We start from the raw sequence: 21,762 nt of genomic DNA on the forward strand, positions 1-21,762 counted from the left end.
TTGTAACTTATACAATACTTCCATAGGCATCCAATCTACAGGATACAGAGCGAGTTCATGGTCAAGTCTAGACCACTCTTTGCCATCCCAGTGTTATCTACATCATGGAACAAGCGCTGCTTAAATCCCAAATATCTTACAAACTGGAGGATTTGTGGGGACTCAATTAAATGATCTTTCTTTTTCCTGTATTCACATAATTGTTTTGTTCTTGACAACTAGCAACACATATTTTGCTTTGCCCAATTAGCTGTTGTACATTTCATCCTGGTGGTTGAAGCATCTTATATCACATCATGGAAGAGGTCCTTCCCTCCAGGTGATATTTGCCTCATGGTTACAAACCATAGGTGAGGGTAAAAGCTGACCTCATGAGATGAGGTCATTCTAAATTTTGGTCCCTAACTCCACTCTCATTTTGTGGCCTGACAGGTATGCCACAAAAGCAGGGCATGTACTGCTGGATCAGTAGTGTCCATACGAATACTGGAACAGCAACTGGTAACAGTAATCATAAGATGCCTGACCACATGCAACTGCAAGAAGATACAGTTAAACATGTTTGACATACTTTACATGCTTCTTAACACATAAAATCAAAGTACAGCACTATGCTTTGCTTGGAAAACCAGAGCACCCATCTTGGTCCTTGTCTTTTTACTTTGACCTAACTAAGGTGTCCTCCAGATGTCAGTACTGCATGAAACAGACTGCATCCATTTTCTTTGTACAAAGCCATCTCTAATAAGTTTCTTCCCGCATCCAGGCTCAACAGCTCAATTCAGATTCTTGCAGACGTAGACACAGCTGCATCTTTCTGCACCACAGAGCACTTCAGTAAACACTATTGTGAATTTAAAGGCATCCCTACACATTCTGAAGTAAAATTCCTTGAGCTTCAGTAGATCACAGAAAAAAGATGAGCAGCATAAGTCTGAATACCTTTCTCCATAGGAAATCAATTATTTCAAATTGTGCACTGACAATGATTCATTTAAAAGGAGATTTTCCCCTTCTTCAAGTTGGTGTGACCTTGAAGTTGAGGCCATCACCTAAACAAGTCCCATCCCTTTTACAGGTGACTGTGTAATGGAATATGATGCATAATAGGGGACCAAACCTAAACAGGTTCCATCATCTCTGTAAGTAACTGTGTAACACAATGTGATGTACAGTAGGGGACTGCATCAAAACAGGTCCCATCATCTCTGCAAGTATGTGTGTAACAAAATATGATGTATAATATGGGAACATACTTATACAGGTCCTATCAGCTCTGCAAGTAACTTTGCAGCATAATACAATCATACCTCTCAACCACTTGGCACAAGAAATCTGGACAAAGCCAAAAATAATGGGGGACAGAGGCCCAAAAATACGGACAAATTTTAAATGCTGCTCTTATAAACTTAGAAAGCGACTAAAATAAAAGACTTTGGATTACCATGCATTTTCTGAAGGATATAAAGTCTGAAACTCAAATGCCTGCCATTATTTAGTGAATTCAGTCCTCACTGATTTTTCCAAAAGACCACACATTTAATGAGGAACAGATCAAAAATATGAGTCAAACATCTGTGAAAATCTGGACAGTTGAGAGGTATGAATACACTGTATAACAGCTGACCACACACAAACAAGTCCTGTCACCTCTGGAAGAAACTTTGCAATAGAATATGATGCATAACTTCTTGAGGCTTTCAATAGTGCAGGCATTAATGACTGTAAGAGACTAGAGGGCAACTTACACAATAAGATACATTAAAATGTTGATTGAGGAAATATCCAAGCAGTCCGTTCCCTCTTACAGTCTCACCTGGACATTGACAATCTGAGCATGCATTTTAACAATTCCTGCTCCTCTTCATCTGATGTCCATGATACTTTCCACTCTCCTTTTGTCTTTGCAAGGTAGGAATAAATGAATATTTTGAATGACCATATAACCTTTATTTTAATTGTTCTATATATTCACAGTCTTTCATATAATGAGGAGATATAAAAAGAAGTGCCTTATAAATTTAATTTCCATAAAAGTCTTAATGTTTTGCTTGCCCGTATATTGAGAATTAAGATTTACATATTTTTTTGAACAAGGGATATACTGTTAAGTATTATTATTATTATTATTTTTTTATCTGGATTAAACTGTGGAGAAATGCAAAGAATGTTATGTATCATTTGTCTTTTCTGCTGAAGTTTTGCCTAAAATTATCTGCAGCTCAAAACTTATATTTATGAGGCATATAAAGTTATTATAAATCTTATAAATATTACAAGTTATTATAAACTTAAAAGTACTAAAATGTTATCTTTGTGACAGTTGCCTGCATCATAAATTAATCTCCTCATGTCCAGTATAATAAATATTTTTGTAGTGATGACCTAAATTTTAAGTGCTTTCTTAGTTCACATTTCTGACTAGTCTAAACTAATAAAGGAAACTCAGTGAAGTCCATGTTGTGGCACTTACATTGTAGGACAACAAATCAGTAACTCATTTTTCAAGTATAAATTAATTGACATAAGTGAAAAAACTCAAATTTATCTGTAACTACAGTCATTTTCCATGCACAATAAAAATATATATATGCTGTGGTAGGTCAAATTTCCCCCTCCCCAAAAACAGTGTTAATAATGTACATGGTCCCCTTCCTCAGTTCTATATTCTGACTCCAAAGTTGCCGCTAATGAAAGATCATGGCAACATTCTGCAAACTGGAGTGATGAAAGCATAAGACAAATTAAAAAATAAATTCTACTAGTAACACTTCATTCTCCCACCGACTGTCATATTAGTTGCCACGCATATGATCCCAAATATTCACCTACTTACCAGTAGAAATACCACATACTCAACCTCACATTCAGGCTTCCACAGATCTTCCTCAAGTTTTGCTGATTTTAGTTTTATATGCACACCAAAAATGCTTAAATAACCTTAAAAGAGAGGAGGGAATGAACTGTATATTACGCATGCCTCCCCTCTCAGTGTAGTCTTCCATTCCCACCTTAGACAGAACATGTTTCAATACTGAATACCTTGGCAGTTCTCAAACAACCTCTTGAAATGAGAGGCTTAAACAAACTTCCTGACATTCTGAAAAAAAAAGTTGATGAAAACCTTGAGTTCTAGCGAATCACATTGTACAGAATAAATAAATTATGACTAAAAATAGTATACTATAGTGGATGTACATATGCCTGTGTACACACTATGCACTCAGGAATGAAATGCATTGCATTGCATTTTTTCTACTACTGACAGTTTCAGCTGTCCTTTATTCAAGTCAAAAAGGTGTGAGCAAATGCCTGCCTTGAATTTTGAGCATGGGGTTTGCTCTGCATCAGGTGAAACATTTAATAAATATTTAACCATTTATCTCCCTGCTGTTGTCCATATAACAAATTATATCATGTTTCTCATAAAACAAGTGGTTTCCTCTTCCACCTGCTATCAGAACAGGCATGTGCAACCTAGCCCTACAAAAACTCGTCTAACAAAGCAGTGTCAGTATGTCTCGAGTTACTGGATAAAATATCAAAAGATTAGACTTGCAACACAAAAACATGCTACAATATCCTGTGTTGGAAACAGAAGTGCAGAAAGGTTAAAAGTATTTTCAGGCAGGGGAGGAAAGGTTGTATACACCCTTCTGTGGACAAAGCTTCCGGAAGACCATTGTTATCATCTACTTCATTCTATAATTAATCCTGTCTAAAGAACTGTGGCAACAAAACAGATGTGATTTACCTGATGGAATTTTGACCACATAAAGAATTATATCTGCACTGTCATGTTACTAGTTGTAATATGCCGCACATTTTTTCTATGGGTCAAAAAACAAACAGATAAGGAACAAAAGTGCACTTTTTTTTATTTACAGTTGAAATGTCTTCAACAGCCCAAACAACAAGTCATAAAACCTGTACATGAGACAACCAATCAGTTCTGGACCAGAACTCAACAAGGCAATAGCTTAAGAAGTGGGATCTGGTCTAATTATTTTGTGGCTATTTAGAAGTTTGGGAGACAGCACCAATGAAAAACAAACATTGAGCCTCTAGTGTGCAAAAGATAATGAGGAAAGTGATGGAAATGGTAGCTTGAGGAGATCTTTGTGGAAAATCTAAGATGGAGTCAATAGTAAGTGTAAATGCTCAGGATCTGTACTATTTAACAAACAACCGTTTCGCTGAAAGTGAAACTGCCGAGCACACTTTCGCGAAAGTGCTTTTCACCGAAAAAGCACTTTCGTGAAAGTGTGCTAAAAAAAGATAAAAATGTGGGGAAATTGCTGTTGCTGAGATTGTAGCACTCTGGGGATAAGGGAATATTCCCTTTTCCCCACTGTACTGCGATCTCGGAGTGAGAATATAAAAGTAGGAGGGGTGGGGGGTGCAGAGGAGCTTGCCCCCTGGATAAACGTGAGTACTGTGTTTTTTTTTTTTTTATTTTATTTTGTTGTTTTATTATTTTTTTGCACACTTTAGTGAGTGTGCTTTTTCGGGGAAAAGCACTTTCACTAAAGTGTGTTCTGTTGTTTACGTTTCGTGGAAACGTGTTTTCGTGCAATAGTCCTAGATCCAAATGCTCATTATAATATTTCTTCATGATGCTGAAACAGTTGCCCCACATTGACTAAGAAAGTAATTAGTTGTGCTACTTTCTGTCTTGGTAGAGAGCTCATAGCATTATGCTTTATGACATACTATCACCACAATTTAGCATAATAGTCACACATTTTTCAAGTGAGTGCAGCACATCACAGATGTTGTCGCAAATGAATGCTTATACAAGTGCCAAAATCTTCAGCATCAGTGGCTGTTACAGGGCCTTGCCCGTGGGGGGGGGGGGGGGGGGGAGGAGGGAGTTATCATTAGTTAGGCTAGCTGTGATGTCCAGCACCTACTGAGCAAAGACATATGCTGCACACAGTATATCAAACAAGGAGGTAAGCATTGCTTTGCCAAGCTGATTTTGCATGACAATCATCACTGTTCATGTCTAGGATAGCACATAGGTACATGATAAGCTATAGCAGGCCCCTACACCTGTTAGCATGCATGTCTGACACCGGGGTGGGAATTATGACCAGAAACATCACAAAATACTTCATGGCTTTCTTAATGACTGACATGTTATGCCTAGCTATTGCCTTGATTATGGATAACAAATAGCCATGGTTAAAGCAGCAACGCTTGACATTAGGAATGCAAGGAGAGTAAGTGGAAAAAGAATAACTCTTTGTTTCTCTCTTTTCTCCATTTCAGGACTAGTGTAAACTTAGGGAACATATGTTCATAGGTTCATAGGTGTGTTCTAGGCTAATGGCCCTGGAGCCTATACAAGCCTAGCCCATGGGATTACCCTCGCATTGTACCACCCAACCTTAGTTCCCAGTGTCTCTGTCATGTAGAGCCACTGGAGTGATCCCTGGGGTGAATTTCCCAGCCACTCATCAAGATTTCTCTTGAAGAGGGCCAGTGAGGTGCTCTGTTTGACATGTATGGGAAGTCTATTCCATATAATGGGCAGTCTCTGTGTTATGAACCTGTCCCTCCACCACGTTCTGTTGATTATGATAATGAGGTTGAGGTCTCTGGAGCATGTAGTGCAGAGGGATTGGGATTTCTTTAGATGTAGCATTTTTAAAAGAGCTGGGTCAGACATGGCTTTGTAAGTCAAGCAGAAATCACCTCTAAGTAGGAGATATAAGACAGGGAATAGTTGGAGTTTTTTTAGTCTGTCCATATAAGACAAATGTTTAAGGCCTAAGATCCTCTTTGTGAGGTACTTTTGCGGCCTCTCCAGTTGTTGCAGGTGTCTAGTGAGGTACATGCCAAATGGGACATTGCACTCGATGACTGGCCTAATGAGGGAAGAGTAGAGGGAGACAATGACCTCTATCTTCCTGGATGCAAAACCCTTAGTAATGAGATGCGCCACGTAGAAGGACTCTCTGACCACAGTGGCAATGTGGTGGTCAAAAGAGAGGTTGCTGTCAACCTTTGTTCCCAGATTCCTCATAACACCTTCTATGTTCAGTGGACTACCATCGATGTGGTAATTCATGGGAACTGGGTTTTTCCCAAAGGGGATGACGACACATTTTTTGGCATTGAGCTTAAGGCCATGGTTTTGACACCAGTCACTGGTCTCAGTGAGACCTTTCTGTAGGATGTCAACATCTCTTGGGGAGTTAATAATAGCTCCCAACTTTCAATCGTCTGTGAACTTTGTCAGCCAGAGTCCCTTCGTGTTGGCCTGGACTTCAGAGAAGTAGATACCAAACAGGAGAAGACCCAGGACCAAACCCTGTGGGACTCCATTTGTGACTGGTCTGCAGTCTGCCTTGGAGTCAGAAACTTTCACACTGTGGGTTCTATCTGTGAGCCAGTTTGCACCCCACCTGGTGATATAGGGATTGATGCCTAGCTTAGTGAGTTTTTCTTTGATTCCTGAGTGGGGAATAGTATCAACGGCCTTGGCCAGCTCAAGGTAGGCTGTATGAACCACCTTGCCTTCATCCACAGCTCTGGTGACTGACTAAGAGAAGCTGACCCAGTTGAGCAGGGTCTACCCTTCACAAAACCAAACTGTGTGGAAGCCAGAGTTTGGAGATTCCTTATATCCTTGTTTAGTAGGTCCATGATGATGCATTCCATAACTTTGCATATCAGACTCGTCAGGATAATGGGTCGATAGTTCCCAGGGTCTGTAGTCGCCTTTGTGAGAGGGATGACTGTAGCAGTGCACCATTCAGTAGGGACAAAGCTGAAGTGAGGCTGTGATTGAACAGAGCACACAGGTGAGGTGCCAGTTCACTCTGTAGTTCATGCACAACACAGCCAGGGATATTGTCAGGTCCCATAGAAGCTGTATTCTTCGCCTTGGACATTGCTGTTTTAATATGTGCAGCAGTAATACTGTGTGCCTGGCAATCTACTGGTATTGTGATTGGTCTTTTTGGGGGAGAGAGAGGGGTAAAGTTGTCATTTAATCTGTCAGCCAGTTTATTGGCAATATCTGCTGGCTCAGTATAGGAGGTACCATTATGCACTAGCTCAGAGCAAATCTGGGTATTGACATGGAGATTCTTTACATAATTATAGCAGGCCTTGTGGCTGTCTTTGCTATCTGCTGCAATTCTGTTTTTATAGCTAACTTTAGAGGATTTAATGAGGGATCTGAACTTTTTGTTGAGGCTGATAAGGGCATTTTTCCAGTCTTGGGACTTCACCTTATTCCGCATCACTTTCCTCCTTCTGTTGTAGAGTTTGTTTATGGCAAGGGACCACCAGATTGGTTTCCTTTTTTGGAAGAGAGTGTTTTGGGTCTATTGAGTATGGTGAGATCCATGCATTTGTGTGCGTGTTTATACAGTGCACTGGTGTATGATTCGGCGGTCCACTCTTCTCCATTTGCATGGGTGCCATGAAGTTTGCAGTCTGTTTTTTAGGAGCCCAGAGTTAGCCTTGAAGAAGTTTTTCATGGTGGTTACCTTTGCGGGGGGTGGATTTCCAAGGTGATTAATTTGTGGTCAGATCCCATGAAGGAGTTGACTATTGGTGTAGAGCAATGGTCGCCCATGTTAGTAATGACCAGGTCAGGGATGTTGCTGCCTCTAGTGGGGGTAAGAATGAGCTGGTCCAGGACATTGGAATTAATGAATTCCAGGAAACGTTGGGCAAATGATGTTGGTACATGAGTAGTTTACCCAGTTAATGGACAGGTAGTTGAAGTCGCCCAGTATGAGAGTGTTAGGTTGGACCCTAATATTCTGCAGGATGCTTAGAAACAAGGAGTGTGAGTCTTGGGGCATGGTTGGGGACCTATATCAGGCTATGACTTGAATCACTGTCTTACTCAATGTTAGCTGCACCTGAAGTATCTCTGATGCGTTATGTTGAGCTACCAGTCTGGAGGTGTGCACATCCTTTATGAATATGGAAACACCACCACTTTTGGAGCTTTGGTCCAAGTTCTGGGGGCCGAAAAGTGTGGAATGAGTTATAGCCTGGTAGTGCAGGGACGCTTTCTGCTTCCTTGAACCAAGTCTCTGTTACAGTACAAATGTAGATGTTCTCCATTTTAAGGAGTGCTTTGAGTGAGTGCATTTTGAGATTTAGACTTCTAGCATTGAGTAGCATGACCCTCAGATTGCATTTGTTTGTAGCTGTTATGGAGGTAATTTGGTCTTTGGAACACTGCCTAAGAAAGGCACTATAGGGGTTGGAAGAGCCTTAGCCAGTATCCAGAAACCCAGGGGTGACAGATGAGGTCATTTTTGGCAAAGCATCAAGGTCTGTCAATCATGCCATCCCAGGCAGACAGATACTGGATCTCCTTAGAATGACATCAGAAACTTAGCCAATTGTTGAAATCAATCATTTTCTGCTTGTACTGTGGTATCATTCTGGGTGATGGTAGGATGCTGGTCAGGGCTAGGGTCATACCCACCTGGGCTACATAATCCAAGAGCTCCTTCATGTCTCTTTTCATGTAGTTCAGGGAGGTACATCTCAGGTCATTCACACCCACATGTAGAATGACGGAGTCAAATTTGTACCTGTTATTGAGAGACCTGAGTGCGTGCGTTATGTGGCAGATCCTGGCACCTGACAGGCAGCTGACTGTTACTTTCTCCTTATTCATCCTAGTGAGTGGGACATCAGTGTGCCTCACTATCGCATTGCCTATAACTAATGGTTGGGCATGCTGTTTTGCCTTGGGGGCTTTGGTTAAGTGGCACATTGTTTAGGAGACTTATGTGTCTCGTGATTAGTGTTGTGTTCTGGTGGTCGAGTGTGTTTCTGCCTTGGAGGCCTCTGCTGTTTGGGTAAATTTTTATTGAGAGCCTCCACGAAGGTGGGTGTGTGGTTTGTGTTTTCATGTTAAGGCAGTGCTGGTGTGTGTTCTGGAAGGCTATGTGTTCTATGACATGTGGTGCAAGTGTTGACCTTCTTCTCTTGACCAGCTATTCCGGTCTTGGCTGGAGGGTGCATGGCTTCCAGTTTGGATATATAAGTGTATCTTTTGCAAGTCTGAGTGTTGGGAGGTAAGAGGAGAGGGTTGTACTTCAGCTGGCTGCTTTATGTGTGAGATCACATTGAAGGGTCAGGAAATTTGCCATTATCCTGCTATTGTGTGATCTAAGAGATGGTGTATATAATTAGCAGGGAGTGTGAAGGTACAATCCCTCATTCTGGGGAATGCAGGTGTGCTCTCACTGCAAACAAAAGTAGTTTAGTTATGTTTTGTTTTCTAGCTTTTTAACTTCAATATAAAATGATTGCTGTTTGTTCATTTGCTCTTCTAAACCTTCAATATTTGATGGGACAGGCACACACACACACACACACACACACACACACACACACACATTTACTTATATATATATATATTTATATAAAACATGGGTCCCTATCAGCTGATTGAGTTTTAAGAAACTTGAAATTCATATGGTCAAGACCATATGATCGAGTTTTTTGAAAACTTGAAGCTTTTGAATGGAGATCGTGGTACAGTGTAGATCTGGAAGTTTACCCTTTTCCTCACTGTAGTGTGATCTTGGAGTTGGTATGTATAACTTGCAGGGGGTGCAGAGTGGCTTGCCCCCCTCCCTTTGCAGGGGGTGCAGGGTGGCTTGCCTCCCTGCAAAAACATTAAAAAGTGTAGATTTTTGTGTAGGTTTTTTTTTTGATTTTCAAGTTTTCGGAAGCTCGACCATATCGTCTCGACTGTATGAATTTCTAGTTTCTAAAAACTCAGTCATCTGACATAGACCCATATATAATATATATATATATATATATATATATATATATATATATATATATATATATATGGGTCTACTTCTTTTGACCTAACTTTCATTTGCCTGACACTTCATTTGCCTGACACTTCATTTGACCGACAAGTATTATTAGCAAGAAAATGGAATATGCCCCCTTCCCCACTGCAGTACGACCCTGGAGTTAGAATATATAGTTAGGGGGGTGTGGGGGGCACAGCCCCCCACAATGGGGGGTGTGGGGGTCGAAGCCCCGCACTTCATGTTAACTTTTGATGTAATATTGCTTAGTAACAGAAAAGTAAGTGGGGGGCTTCACCCCCCACACCCCCTAAATATATATTCTAACTACAGGGTCACACTGCAGTGGGGAAGGGGGCATATTCCATTTTCTTGCTAATAATACTTGTCGGTGAAATGAAGTGTCAGGCAAATGAAGTGTCAGGCAAATGAAATTTCAGTCAAATGGGGTCAGGCAAATGAGTGTCAGGCAAATGAAAGTTAGGTCAAAAGAAGTAGACCCATGGGTCTACTTCTTTTGACCTAACTTTCATTTGCCTGACACTCATTTGCCTGAGACCAAATGACTGAAATTTCATTTGCCTGACACTTCATTTGCCTGACACTTCATTTGACCGACAAGTATTATTAGCAAGAAAATGGAATATGCCCCCTTCCCCACTGCAGTACGACCCTGGAGTTAGAATATATAGTTAGGGGGGTGTGGGGGGCACAGCCCCCCACAATGGGGGGTGTGGGGGTCGAAGCCCCCCACTTCATTTCATATAATATTGTTAACTTTTGATGTAATATTGCTTAGTAACAGAAAAGTAAGTGGGGGGCTTCACCCCCCACACCCCCTAAATATATATTCTAACTACAGGGTCACACTGCAGTGGGGAAGGGGGCATATTCCATTTTCTTGCTAATAATACTTGTCGGTGAAATGAAGTGTCAGGCAAATGAAGTGTCAGGCAAATGAAATTTCAGTCAAATGGGGTCAGGCAAATGAGTGTCAGGCAAATGAAAGTTAGGTCAAAAGAAGTAGACCCATATATGTATTTATATATATATATATATATATATATATATATATATATATATATATATATTTATATTTGTATTCTGATTTGCACAGATACACACACGCACACACACACAATTTTTTTTTTTGCATTTTTTTTCACTAACAATGTAGGATGCTGCTGTGCTGAATGAAATGTTTGACATACTTCCTGGTGTCAAAGGGTTGTTTATTATTTCATGGGACTCTTAAGGAATTCTTTCTCATACCATAACTTAGGCTGGTATACTGGAGTGGTAAAGACATTTAATTAAAAAGCCTGTCTGAACCTGGAGACAGCAGCTGAAACAATGCATTGCATGTCACATATTGTGTCTCTTCACTGCCATTCTAAGCAGTTTATGTAAAGCATTTAGAAATACCGTATAAGAAAAGGGCAGAATATATTTGAATACTTTTTATTAATTTCCTACAATAACTGCTTTCTTTGTTTTACAAGAATATCAGTCCTCAAGTGCCTTGAAACAAAGTTTGAATGACCATTCATGTTGGTATGACTGACATTTCTTATAAAACAGGAACATTCTGAAAGACAGCTAATGGACTCTTGTACAAGAACAGAGAGCAAACGTAAAGTTCACCTATAGAACAGCACTTGCAGACTCTCAGACTACTTGTAAGAAATGATTCCTGCAAGAGAAAATGATTAAAATACATGTCTCGGAAAAGGACACCCTTCATTTGGGTTTATGCCTCTTGCATTTTAGGTTACGTTTACAAACTTTGGAGTCTCTTGAGAACAGCCTGCCTCTCCAGCAGACATTCCTATTTCTAACAAGATGTTTTTCAGTTGCTTTGAGTCTCTATAATATAATTAATATAATTTAGTGCAACATCACACTAAAATGCACACGTGCGCACACACACACACACACACACACACACACACACACACACACACAAATAAAAAAAGAACAAGGTAAGCACAGTCCAACAAGAATAATACTTTTTTTAATTTATCTGCTATGACTTCTAAGAGGCTGAGCTCCATTATTAACTTAATTCATTCTACCTTCCCCTAGGATTTAACTCCTCAATTACTTTTTTTTCACTAAACTGCTGTATTCACTTGTTTTCTGTATATGTCAGGTGGTTCTTTTTAGAGGTTACCTATGTACTCTACCTGGTTAAAAGCTGCACAAGAGACAGTAAGCACCATAGCATATGCTGAGCCATTTACAAAACCTCTGTACAGCCATACTGCTAGTTCTATAGAATGAGCTATGCCAATTCATATTAAGAATAAGATAAACTCAAAGGATAAGCCACCCTAGTAGAATCACACTATCAAGTGGTTATACAGTTATACAACAAAAGAAAAAAATATTGGCCAAGAGTAGGAGGAACAAAGCTATACATACTAAAAGCCCCCTGAGCAATCTAAGCAGGCAACTAAGAGGCACAGTTAATACTTCAAAGACTAAATCAGAAGACGTTGTCACAGGAAAATGACGACCACAAAGCTTTCTACAGTTGTGTCCAATAACCTCAGAGGAAATGCAAAGCAAAGTGCAAAAAGTACAGTGTGTGTACACTTACCATAAATGTAGATGTTCAAGTGTATTCACTGTTGCAGTCATAACATTTGGGTTATCTGCTTGCAGTAGCCCTCAGTCAGCCTGATTATCAAAGTCTTGGGTCCTGCGTCAGTTGCTGTCTCATCTTCCATGACGTCAGGTAGTCAGGGGTATAAAGCATGCAGCCGACACCATTACATCAGTATTTCTTGCCCCAGATGCCAGGTGCCCCCCTAATGGGAAGCAATTAAATATATGTGTATATATATATATATATACACAAGGTTATATCTCCAACAAAAAAGCAAATACACCAAAAAGCTTTTAAGCATAGTAAAGGAGAATAGAGGTATAGCCAAAAGAAGTCAGGGGGCTGGAGGGAGGGTAACCAGGACTAGAACAGTGAATACACTCGAACATCTACATTTATGGTAAGTGTACACAACTGTACTATGTTCTTCATGTTTCAATGTTGCAGTCATCACATTTGGGTAGATTCCCAAAGCTAACGGTGGGAGGAGGAATTTAGATAGCATTAGGACCAGCTATAAGGCCCTGCAAGACTGCAGTGGCTAAGCCAGCTCTGGATTTAGAGAAAATTGGCAAATGGTAATGCTTGGTGAAAGTATGTACAGAACTCCAGGTAGCAGCTTCTAGGATGTCCCTGGTAGGGACACCTCTGAGAAAGGCTGTAGAGGTAGATGCAGCCCTGGTTGAATGTGGTCTCATCTCTTGTGGGATAGGTTTTCCATGGTGCTTATAGTAGAAATGAATGCAATGGCCTATCCATTTAGAAATGGTTTCCTTTAAAATAGCCTTCCCCTCTGCCCCTGCAACAAATGCCACCAGCAGTTGTTCAGATTTCCTGTGAGGTTTAGTCCTGTCCAAGTAAAATCTAAGTTGTCTGTGCACATCTAAGGAGTGCAGTATCCGTTCCCCTTTGTTCTGTGAATTAGAAAAGAAGGTTGGCAAATGAATGGACTGATTAAGAGCCACACTGGACACTACCTTGGGCATGAAGGAGGGATTGGTCCTGATGGACACCCTGTCCGCATGAAAGATGATAAAAGGCTCCACTGCCATAAGGGCCTGTAATTCAGATAGCCTTCTTGCTGAAGTGATTGATAAAAGGAAGGCTGTTTTCCAAGAAAGGAATTTTAACTCGGCATTTACAGCTGATTAAAAGGAGGTAGAGTGAATTTTTCCAATACAAAGTTAAGGTCCCAGGCTGGAGTTGGGGCTCTCCTGGATGGTCTTAAGTTTATGGCCCCTCTGAGGAACTGCTTGAGCAGTGGATGAGAGCAAAGGGGTGGTTCTGTGTTGTAATGAGCTGAAATGGCTGAGGCATGAATTTTGATGGAGGAAAAGGAAAGGCCCTTGTGACGCATCTCAGTTAAGTATTGAAGAATCTGAGATAAATTGGGTGCTGCTGTGCCCATCCCTTGAGTTTAGTTCCAGGCACAGAATCTTTTCCAGTTTTCAGCATAATATTTTCTAGTACTAGGCCTCCTTGCCTCCAAAATGGCATCCAACACTTGTTTACTGAGGGATGGTAATGGAAAGATTGGGTAATTAGCCAGGCGGTCAGATTCAGGGTTTGAAGCTGAGGATGCAGAATCTGGCCCTCCTGCTGTGACAGCAGGGTAGGGGTCTGAGGCAGGTAGCATGGAGCCAGAAGTGACACACTACACAAGAGGGCGTACCAGTGCTGGCGTGGCCAGTCTGGTGCAATCAGTATCATCCTTGGTTTGTCCTGATTGATCTTTAGTAGTACTTTGGAGAGGAGAAGCAGAGGAGCAAAGGCATAAACTGATAGATTTTTCCAGCTGAAGGACAGGACATCCACTTTCCAAGCTTGTTTGTGGGGAGTCCTTGTGCAAAATTTGTTCAATTGGTAGTTCTGGGGGGAGGCAAACTGGTCCATATCTGGGCTCTCTCATTTGTTTATCAACATGTTGAAAGTCTTTGGTTCCAGTTTCCACTCGTGTGGGTCCATGAGATTTTTGCTTAGTTCGTCTGCCAGTTTATTTAGTTTTCCTGGCAGGAACTGAGCCTGTAGATGCACTTGGTAGCTCAAGGCTGTGTTCCACAGAGCCATGGCTAGTCTGCAGAGGGGGTATGAATGGGTACCCCCTTGCTTGTTTATGTACCACATGACAGTGGTGTTGTCTGTCTTTACCATTAATTGTCCTGGAAGAATGTGGTCCTTGAAGGCTGTCAGAGCATTCTGTACAGCTAGCATTTCTTTTTGATTGATATGCAGGTGCATTTGACTTGGGTTCCATTTGCCCTGAATGCACTTCCCTGCCAGATGAGCCCCCCATGCATAGTCTGATGCATCTTTTGTTAGGGTTTGGGCAGCAGGGTGTAGAATGAATGGTAGTCCCTGGTTTTGGTGGCAGGCCTCTGCCCACTAAAGGAAATCTAACTGTAGGCAAAGTATGATAGGAATCATTGTTTCTAGATCCTGAGAATGTTGACACCATAGGCTTTTTAGATAACATTGTAGTTTCCTCATATGCAGTCTTGCATATGTAATTAGTAGAATGCAGGGGGCCATGAACTCCAAGGCTTGCAGTATTTGCCTTGCAGATAGCAGGGTTTTTGTGGCCATTACTTTGAAGTAAGTTGTAAAATGAATTTGTTTCTCTGGCATGAGGAAAGCCATCTGGGAAGTTGTGTTCAAGCTTGCTCCCAGGAATATAATCTGCTGACAGGGTACCAGGTGTGATTTCTTTCTGTTTATGGTGTACCCCAGACAAGTTAACACCTTTTGTACAAATGTCAGATGATTCAAAAGTATGTCCTGGCTTTCTGCGTGAATTAGACAATCGTCCAGGTATGGGTATATTTGAATATTTCTTTGCCTGCAAAATGCAATGACTGGAGATAGGCACTTTGCGAATACCCTGAGCGCAGTAGATAAGCCAAAGGGCAGTGCAGAGAATTGATAGTGCATGTAGCCTGCTTCGAAGTGTAGGTATCTTCTGCAAGATTCCCTGATTGAGATGTGCAAGTAGGCTTCCTCTAAATCCAGTGTTGCCAACCAGGCATCCTGGCCTAGCATAGGAAGCAACTGGTGAAGAATTAACATCTTGAATTTTGGGATCACCAAAAAGGTGTTTAGGACAGAAAGGTCCAGGATAAGATGCCATGAGTTGCCTTTTCTGTCTACCAGGAAAAGTCTTAAGTAGAAACCTTGTCCCTTTTCCTCTTCTGGTACAGTCTGAATAGCTCTTATGCTTAGGAGAGAGAGTGCTTGCTTTTGAGCCTCTAACCACTGATTTGGGGCTAGATCTGGCCAACCATTTGGGGTTGGTAACGTGTGGATGTGAAATCTGTATCCTTGGGAAACTATATTTAAAACCCATTTGTCCTGGGTAATGAGTTCCCAGTTTTTTGCCTGCAGAGCAATCTTTCCCCCTAAAGGAGCAGTCAGTTGAGAAGTGCTTGGAAGTTTTAAAGTTAAGTCATTGAGACAGCTTACCATAGGGGGAAGTCTTACTACTCCCTGATTTGGAAGTGGGAACCCCCCCAGTGCTTTGTCCTGTGCGTACCCTGGGACTGAAGCCTGGGTGCTCTGCTGGTTCTGGGTTTGGACTGAGAAGGCCTGGAAGAGTCAGGAAAGGACCAATTCTTAGATGGCCAATGCCTACTAAATCTTGGAGGCTGTACCTGTAAGAAATCTTTAACAGTTTGCATAGATTTAGCTTTTTCCTCCATCTTTTTAAGTACTTCTTCTGCTTTGTTGCCAGACAGGTGGTCCTGATTTAAGGGAGCATCCAGCAATTTAGCTTTAACATGATCTGGCAAGTGTTGCTCCTTAAGTACAGACCCAGTGACAGCAGCCCTGCAAGATGCCTCTAGTGAATCAAAACCACATTGTAAAGTATGTTTTCCAACTTGTTCAGCAGAATGCATTAAATCCTGTAAATCCTTATTTTCAGCATAGTCAGGAATCAACATAATTTTCTGTTTAAGCAATCCAATAATATGCTGCTGATACTTTAACATATGAAACTGGCAGTTTAAGGCCCTAATGGCCAAGGTTACAGAAGTGTATACCTTCTTACCCCAACTATCCAGTACCCTGGAATCTCTATCAGAGGTGGTAGGAATTTTGGCAGTAGGAGCCTTAATACCCTTGGGTACCTGTGAAATGGTCTCAGGATCCGCAGTAGGATTTTTAAAAAGGAATTTGTGAGAGTCAGGAACCCTGTAATATCTATCAGGTTTTCTGGGAGCAGGAGGTAAAGAGTCAGGGGCCAAGCTAGATTCCGAAAAGGCATCATCAACAATGTCTAGTACAGGAGGGATAGCTAAAGGTCTGTGTTGTGGCAGGAGTAAGAAATCTCTAAGCCTCTTTTTAGAATTACAGTAATCCTGGATTTCCCAGTGAAAATGCTCCCTAAGAGTATGCAAGGCTTCACCAAAAGAGAAATCCTCTGGGAGGGAAGCAGAGGGAATAGATTCCTCTGCATCAGAATCCTTATAGGTAGATAAGGGGAAATCCTGGTCATCAGAGGAAACAGAAATTTCAGAATCGTGATCGGAAGTATCATAAGCAAATTCAGTCCTAGATCCCTTAGAGGGTGAAGGTTGGCTTCCCCTGATTAAAGTAATAAGGTCTTCAGCCATTCTTATCATTTGCTTTATGGGCACAGAGGCCTGACCATGCGGTCTGGGTGTCGGTTTTCTAGGCATGGTTAGAGTTTTAGGCTTTGAAGAAGAAGATGGCGTCAGTTTAATATGCAAGTCAGTAGGCCTGAATACACCCTCAGAAGCCGGTGCCTTCACAGCATCTCTGGAGCCATCCAAAGTAGAGACATCCACAGGTTCCACAGTTGAAGCAGCTCGCGGCATACTGGACTCCAAATTGGTCTCAGTAGAGGCCTGCGAATCTGAAGTAGCGGGTATCAGGGGCTGTGAAAGCGCCTCACTGAGTACCGACGAACTGGCGACTAGCTTAGGAGAAGCGTCGGTGGCAGCTTTGGACCTAGGCGGCCTGTCTCCGTCTTTATCTTTGCATTTTTTGGAATGTCGGTAGTCGGGTGGCTTACCAAAGACATATCTGGATAATTGAACCAAGAACCAAAATATTTAGAAGCATAAATATACTGATGATAAATAGTTCATTGCTTAAATGAGGCACAAAACTGATAGCGAGGTACCTCATGGTCAGGGCCTAGGCAAGGAATATAGTACGAATTAAAATCTTTATGAGGTATTTGCTTTCTACAGGAAATACAATTATTGACTTTTACTGGCATCGGTTTAGAGCAAGAAAGAGTTTCCCCAATGGGGTACTTCACTTTAGTTCAAGACTTCAGTTCTGAAACTCAAAAACGAAAATTTCAGGAGTCCGCCGACCGGCACTTGCGAACTGCTTCTGCTTCGGGCACCGCACGGCAAGAAAGACTGATGTAATGGTGTCGGCTGCGTGCTTTATACCCCTGACTACCTGACATCATGGAAGATGAGACGGCAACCAACACAGGACCCAAAACTTTGATAATCAGGCCGACTGAGGGCTACTGCAAGCAGATAACCCAAATGTGATGACTGCAACAGTGAAACACGAAGAATATCTTATTGTAAATGGCATCACCCACACTGAACCAGAGGCCATTGCCAAACTTTTGGCTGACAGGTTCAGCTCAAATTTCTCCCCCCACTCTCCCCATATTCCCAAGGTAATACCACATAACCAATCCCTCCAACCATTCCAAGACCAAAAACTCTGTATCAACAGGCCCCGATAACAACATGGTTTGTTTAATAAATAGCATGAAACATGGCCTCTCTGGTCCACTTGAATCACTTTTCAGTTGGTACCTTTAGTCAGGTTTTGTTCCCAATGAATGGAAGATCATTGCAATTTTACCTCTGCATAAAATAAGTCCAACCACTGATCCATGTAACTACAGGCCCATAAGTCTTACCAGTGTCATATGTAAGGCCATGGAAAGAATCATCATGGCAATGATAAATGAGGATGTAACCTGCAAACAGTGAACACATCACAGTTTGGCTTTGTTAAAGGAAGGTTATGGATAGCCAGCTGGCTCACTGCTAGGACCTAGGACCCAGGAGGTCAAAATAGGTGGCCATCTCCACCAAGAGCCTAGTCACTAGCAGAGTCCCCCAGGGCTTGGTACTGGCCCCAGTCCTTTTTCACATCTATTTCCCTAAAATGGAAACAAATGCTGAAGGTTTATGGTTGATTAAGTTCACAGATGATTGCAAGCTGGGGGGTTATCATCAACTCCCCTGCAGAAACTAGCATTCTTCAAAAAGGCCTGTCTCTATCTAATAAATGGTGCCAACGCCATGGTATTAAGCTCAATGCTAAGAAATACATAATTGTACCCTTTGGGAAGTCAATCATTTCAGCTAATTACCGTGTTGGAAATACACCCCTAAGAGTTGACCCAGTGGTTAGGGACATCGGTATGCACATTTTCAGTAGCCTTACCATTGACCACCACGTGGCCACAGTGGTGAGGAAATCCTTTTATGTTGCACAGCTTATAAGTAAGGGCGTGGCATCTAGGTCCAAAGAACTCAGTATCCCAGTGTACTCCACCCTTACCAGACCACTCAGAGTACAGCACTCCCTTTGGTATGTACCTGACCAGGCATGTGCAGCAACTAGAGCAAACTCAGAGGTTCAGTGCAAAAAAGAATACAAGGTATAACAAACCTGCATCATGCAGAGTGCCTTGAAGCCCTTTACCTCTATTCAGTCTCAATAGATTGCTGAGGAGTGATCTATGCATGACTTACAAGGCATCCACAAACCCCACACATATGAATTTCTTACATATTCGTAAGTCAAAGAGTACCAGAAGTACAAGGTCTAAGGACCTAAATTTTGTCTGGTGACTTAAATAGGACATGCTGGAGAGACAGATATGTGTCCCAGACAATGTCCATCCTATGGAACAGGCTTCCTATCCAAGTGAAGCTGAGTTCATCTGTTATCCAGTGTAGAATAGTGTGTGTGTTGTACCTTTAAGAAGCATTTCAAAGACAGCACGTGCATATAAACAGCAAGCACATGTAACTTCAGTGCCATTTTGAGAGTGCAGCCAGACAGTGAGCATGTATGAGTGTAATAGCTAGTTTATTTACAAGTTTAAGTTAAAGTTATTAAGTCTCAATCCTGATGTGTTTGTACATAATAAAGCTGCTTGAACAGAACCCACAGATGTTTGTCTGTTTTATCCTGACCAGACAAGTGACATGGTATCAGAACCAGGATTTGAGAGACTGCTTTTCGGAGCTATGAGGTGCAGAGTTATCAGTGAGGTAAACTAAGAGAACCAAGTACAATAAAAAGGGCCAGAAATGAACTAAAGCTAATGAAAGCTTGCACAAATGATTTATTTATTAAAAAAGATAAAACAGAGCATTACAAGGGCACAAACTGCATTATTAAGCGAGAGGCACAAAAGTATATTAATTAAACAAAATGTTTGAAATTAATATATTTGATAAAACAATTACCAGAAAAGCACATAAGGCGAGCATGTTTAGAACAAAACAAGAAAAGAGAAGTATAATGGGCATGAAAAAAAGATTAAAAGAGCAAAACAAATATAGTAAAGGGCAAAAAGGCCACATGAAGCATAAATAAGGCAAGGCAACTGAATGCTTTTTGGCAAGATGATATGTTTTGGCATAAACTACTATTTTGCATTAATTGAAGTTACTCAGGGCATAATTAGAGTTATTCAAAGTATTTCAAAGTGTGTAAAAGTGCTTACATCGTGTGTTTATTACTGTACATTTATTCCAAAAAGTTTATTGTGTGCAAAGTGCAACTATTTCGTAAAGTGCAGACAAAATACAGCCATTTCAAAAAGTTTCTTGTGCTATGTGTGCTATTCACAGAGTGCTGCCATTAGAGAGTGTCTCTATTTGGCAAAGTATAGCCACTTTAGAAAAGTTTCAGTGTGCTGTGTACTGTTTATTTGCAAAGTGCAATTACTTCAAAATGTTTCTTTACTCTGAGCTTCTTTTGCCCAGTTTATTCACACAGTGCAGTTATTTTGAAATGTTTCTTACACTGATATGAGGTGATTTCTTACATTACAGTGATTTCAAGAGTATTCTTGTGTCTAGTTATTTCACAAAGTTCAGTTATTCGGACGCTTGTTGTGCTATTGAGCATAGTTATAAATACTGGCACGAACTTCTGGCATATGTATATGTGTGTGTGTGTGTTCGTGCATACCTGCAAAAGCCTTCATTGCTATGTGTTAATATGGGACAGGCATTTCGCAGACCAGATCCACTTGTATTTGATCAGAATATTGCAGAGAATTGGAGAATATTTGAGCAAGAGTACAATATTTATATACAAGCAGCTTATTCTGAGAAAAATACATGCATGAGGGCATTCATTTTGCTAAACTTAGCTGGGTCAGAGTCCATTTAAAGAGAGCATTCATTTGTGTCTGCACCAGCAGTACATGAAGGAGAAGGGGAAAACCATCATATTGTTGAATAGGCTGAATCAAGGGAAGACCCAGAATGTTTGAAACCCAAATTCAGGGAAATGTGCAACCCCCAGACAAATGTTACATTAGAGAGACATTTGTTTTACACAAGAGATCAAAAACCAGGAGAAACTTTTGCAGCTTATATTACTGAACTGAGAACCAAAGCTAAAATGCATAGGTTTGGTGATTTAAAAGATGAGTTAATAAAGGACAGCCTTGTGTGTGGTATTAGTAATGCTGCAGTGAGTAAGATTTTGCTTCGTGACAGTGATTTAATGCTGAACAAAGCTATTGAGATTTGTCAAATCCATGAAGTTACAGAAAGGCACACCAGTATGCTTGCAATTGATAAGTGCATGATGTCAGCAGGCTCCAGAGCAAATGTAGATAGCATGCAAAATGTGGCTAGAAGAAGCAGGCCTAAGCACATGGTAGTTGTAACCCCTGTAGTTTTCCAGCAAGTTCTAAAATTAGTTCAGTGAAAAGGACATGCTCAGTGCAGTACATGGGTGATTCAGCAAAACCCAAATCAAGCCTTATTGTTAACTGTCTCAATTGTGGTGCCAATCATGAGTCTAAAATAAAAATGTGCGTAGCATTTGGTCAGCAATGCCACAAGTGTAAAAATGGAAACATTTTCAAAAGTTTTGCAAATCAAGTAAACCTCACACAGTTATAAATAAAGGTCACATAAAAAAGCAAGTTGATCATACACAGAGCTGCAATCTTACTTTTACTGTAGATTTTGTATTAGTAATTGGTAAAAAGGCTGATGCAGTAAATTTGCTGGCAAAGAAAGAAGTGTTTTGTACTGCCCAGATTAATGATAAATCCACCGAGTTCAAAGTACACATTGG

At 41.0% G+C, this 21,762-nt stretch overlaps 1 protein-coding gene across 3 annotated transcripts in view; it reads right to left on the minus strand.

Annotated features, from left to right (window-relative positions):
• NCKAP5 (NCK associated protein 5) overlaps window positions 1–21,762 on the minus strand; it is a 1,523,932-nt gene that overhangs the window by 918,592 nt on the left and 583,578 nt on the right. The window lies entirely within an intron of this gene.

The sequence above is a fragment of the Protopterus annectens genome, chromosome 6.part0 (genome assembly GCF_019279795.1).
Source record: "Protopterus annectens isolate FY-2018-M chromosome 6.part0, PAN1.0, whole genome shotgun sequence".
In the NCBI taxonomy this organism is placed as follows: domain Eukaryota; kingdom Metazoa; phylum Chordata; order Ceratodontiformes; family Protopteridae; genus Protopterus; species Protopterus annectens.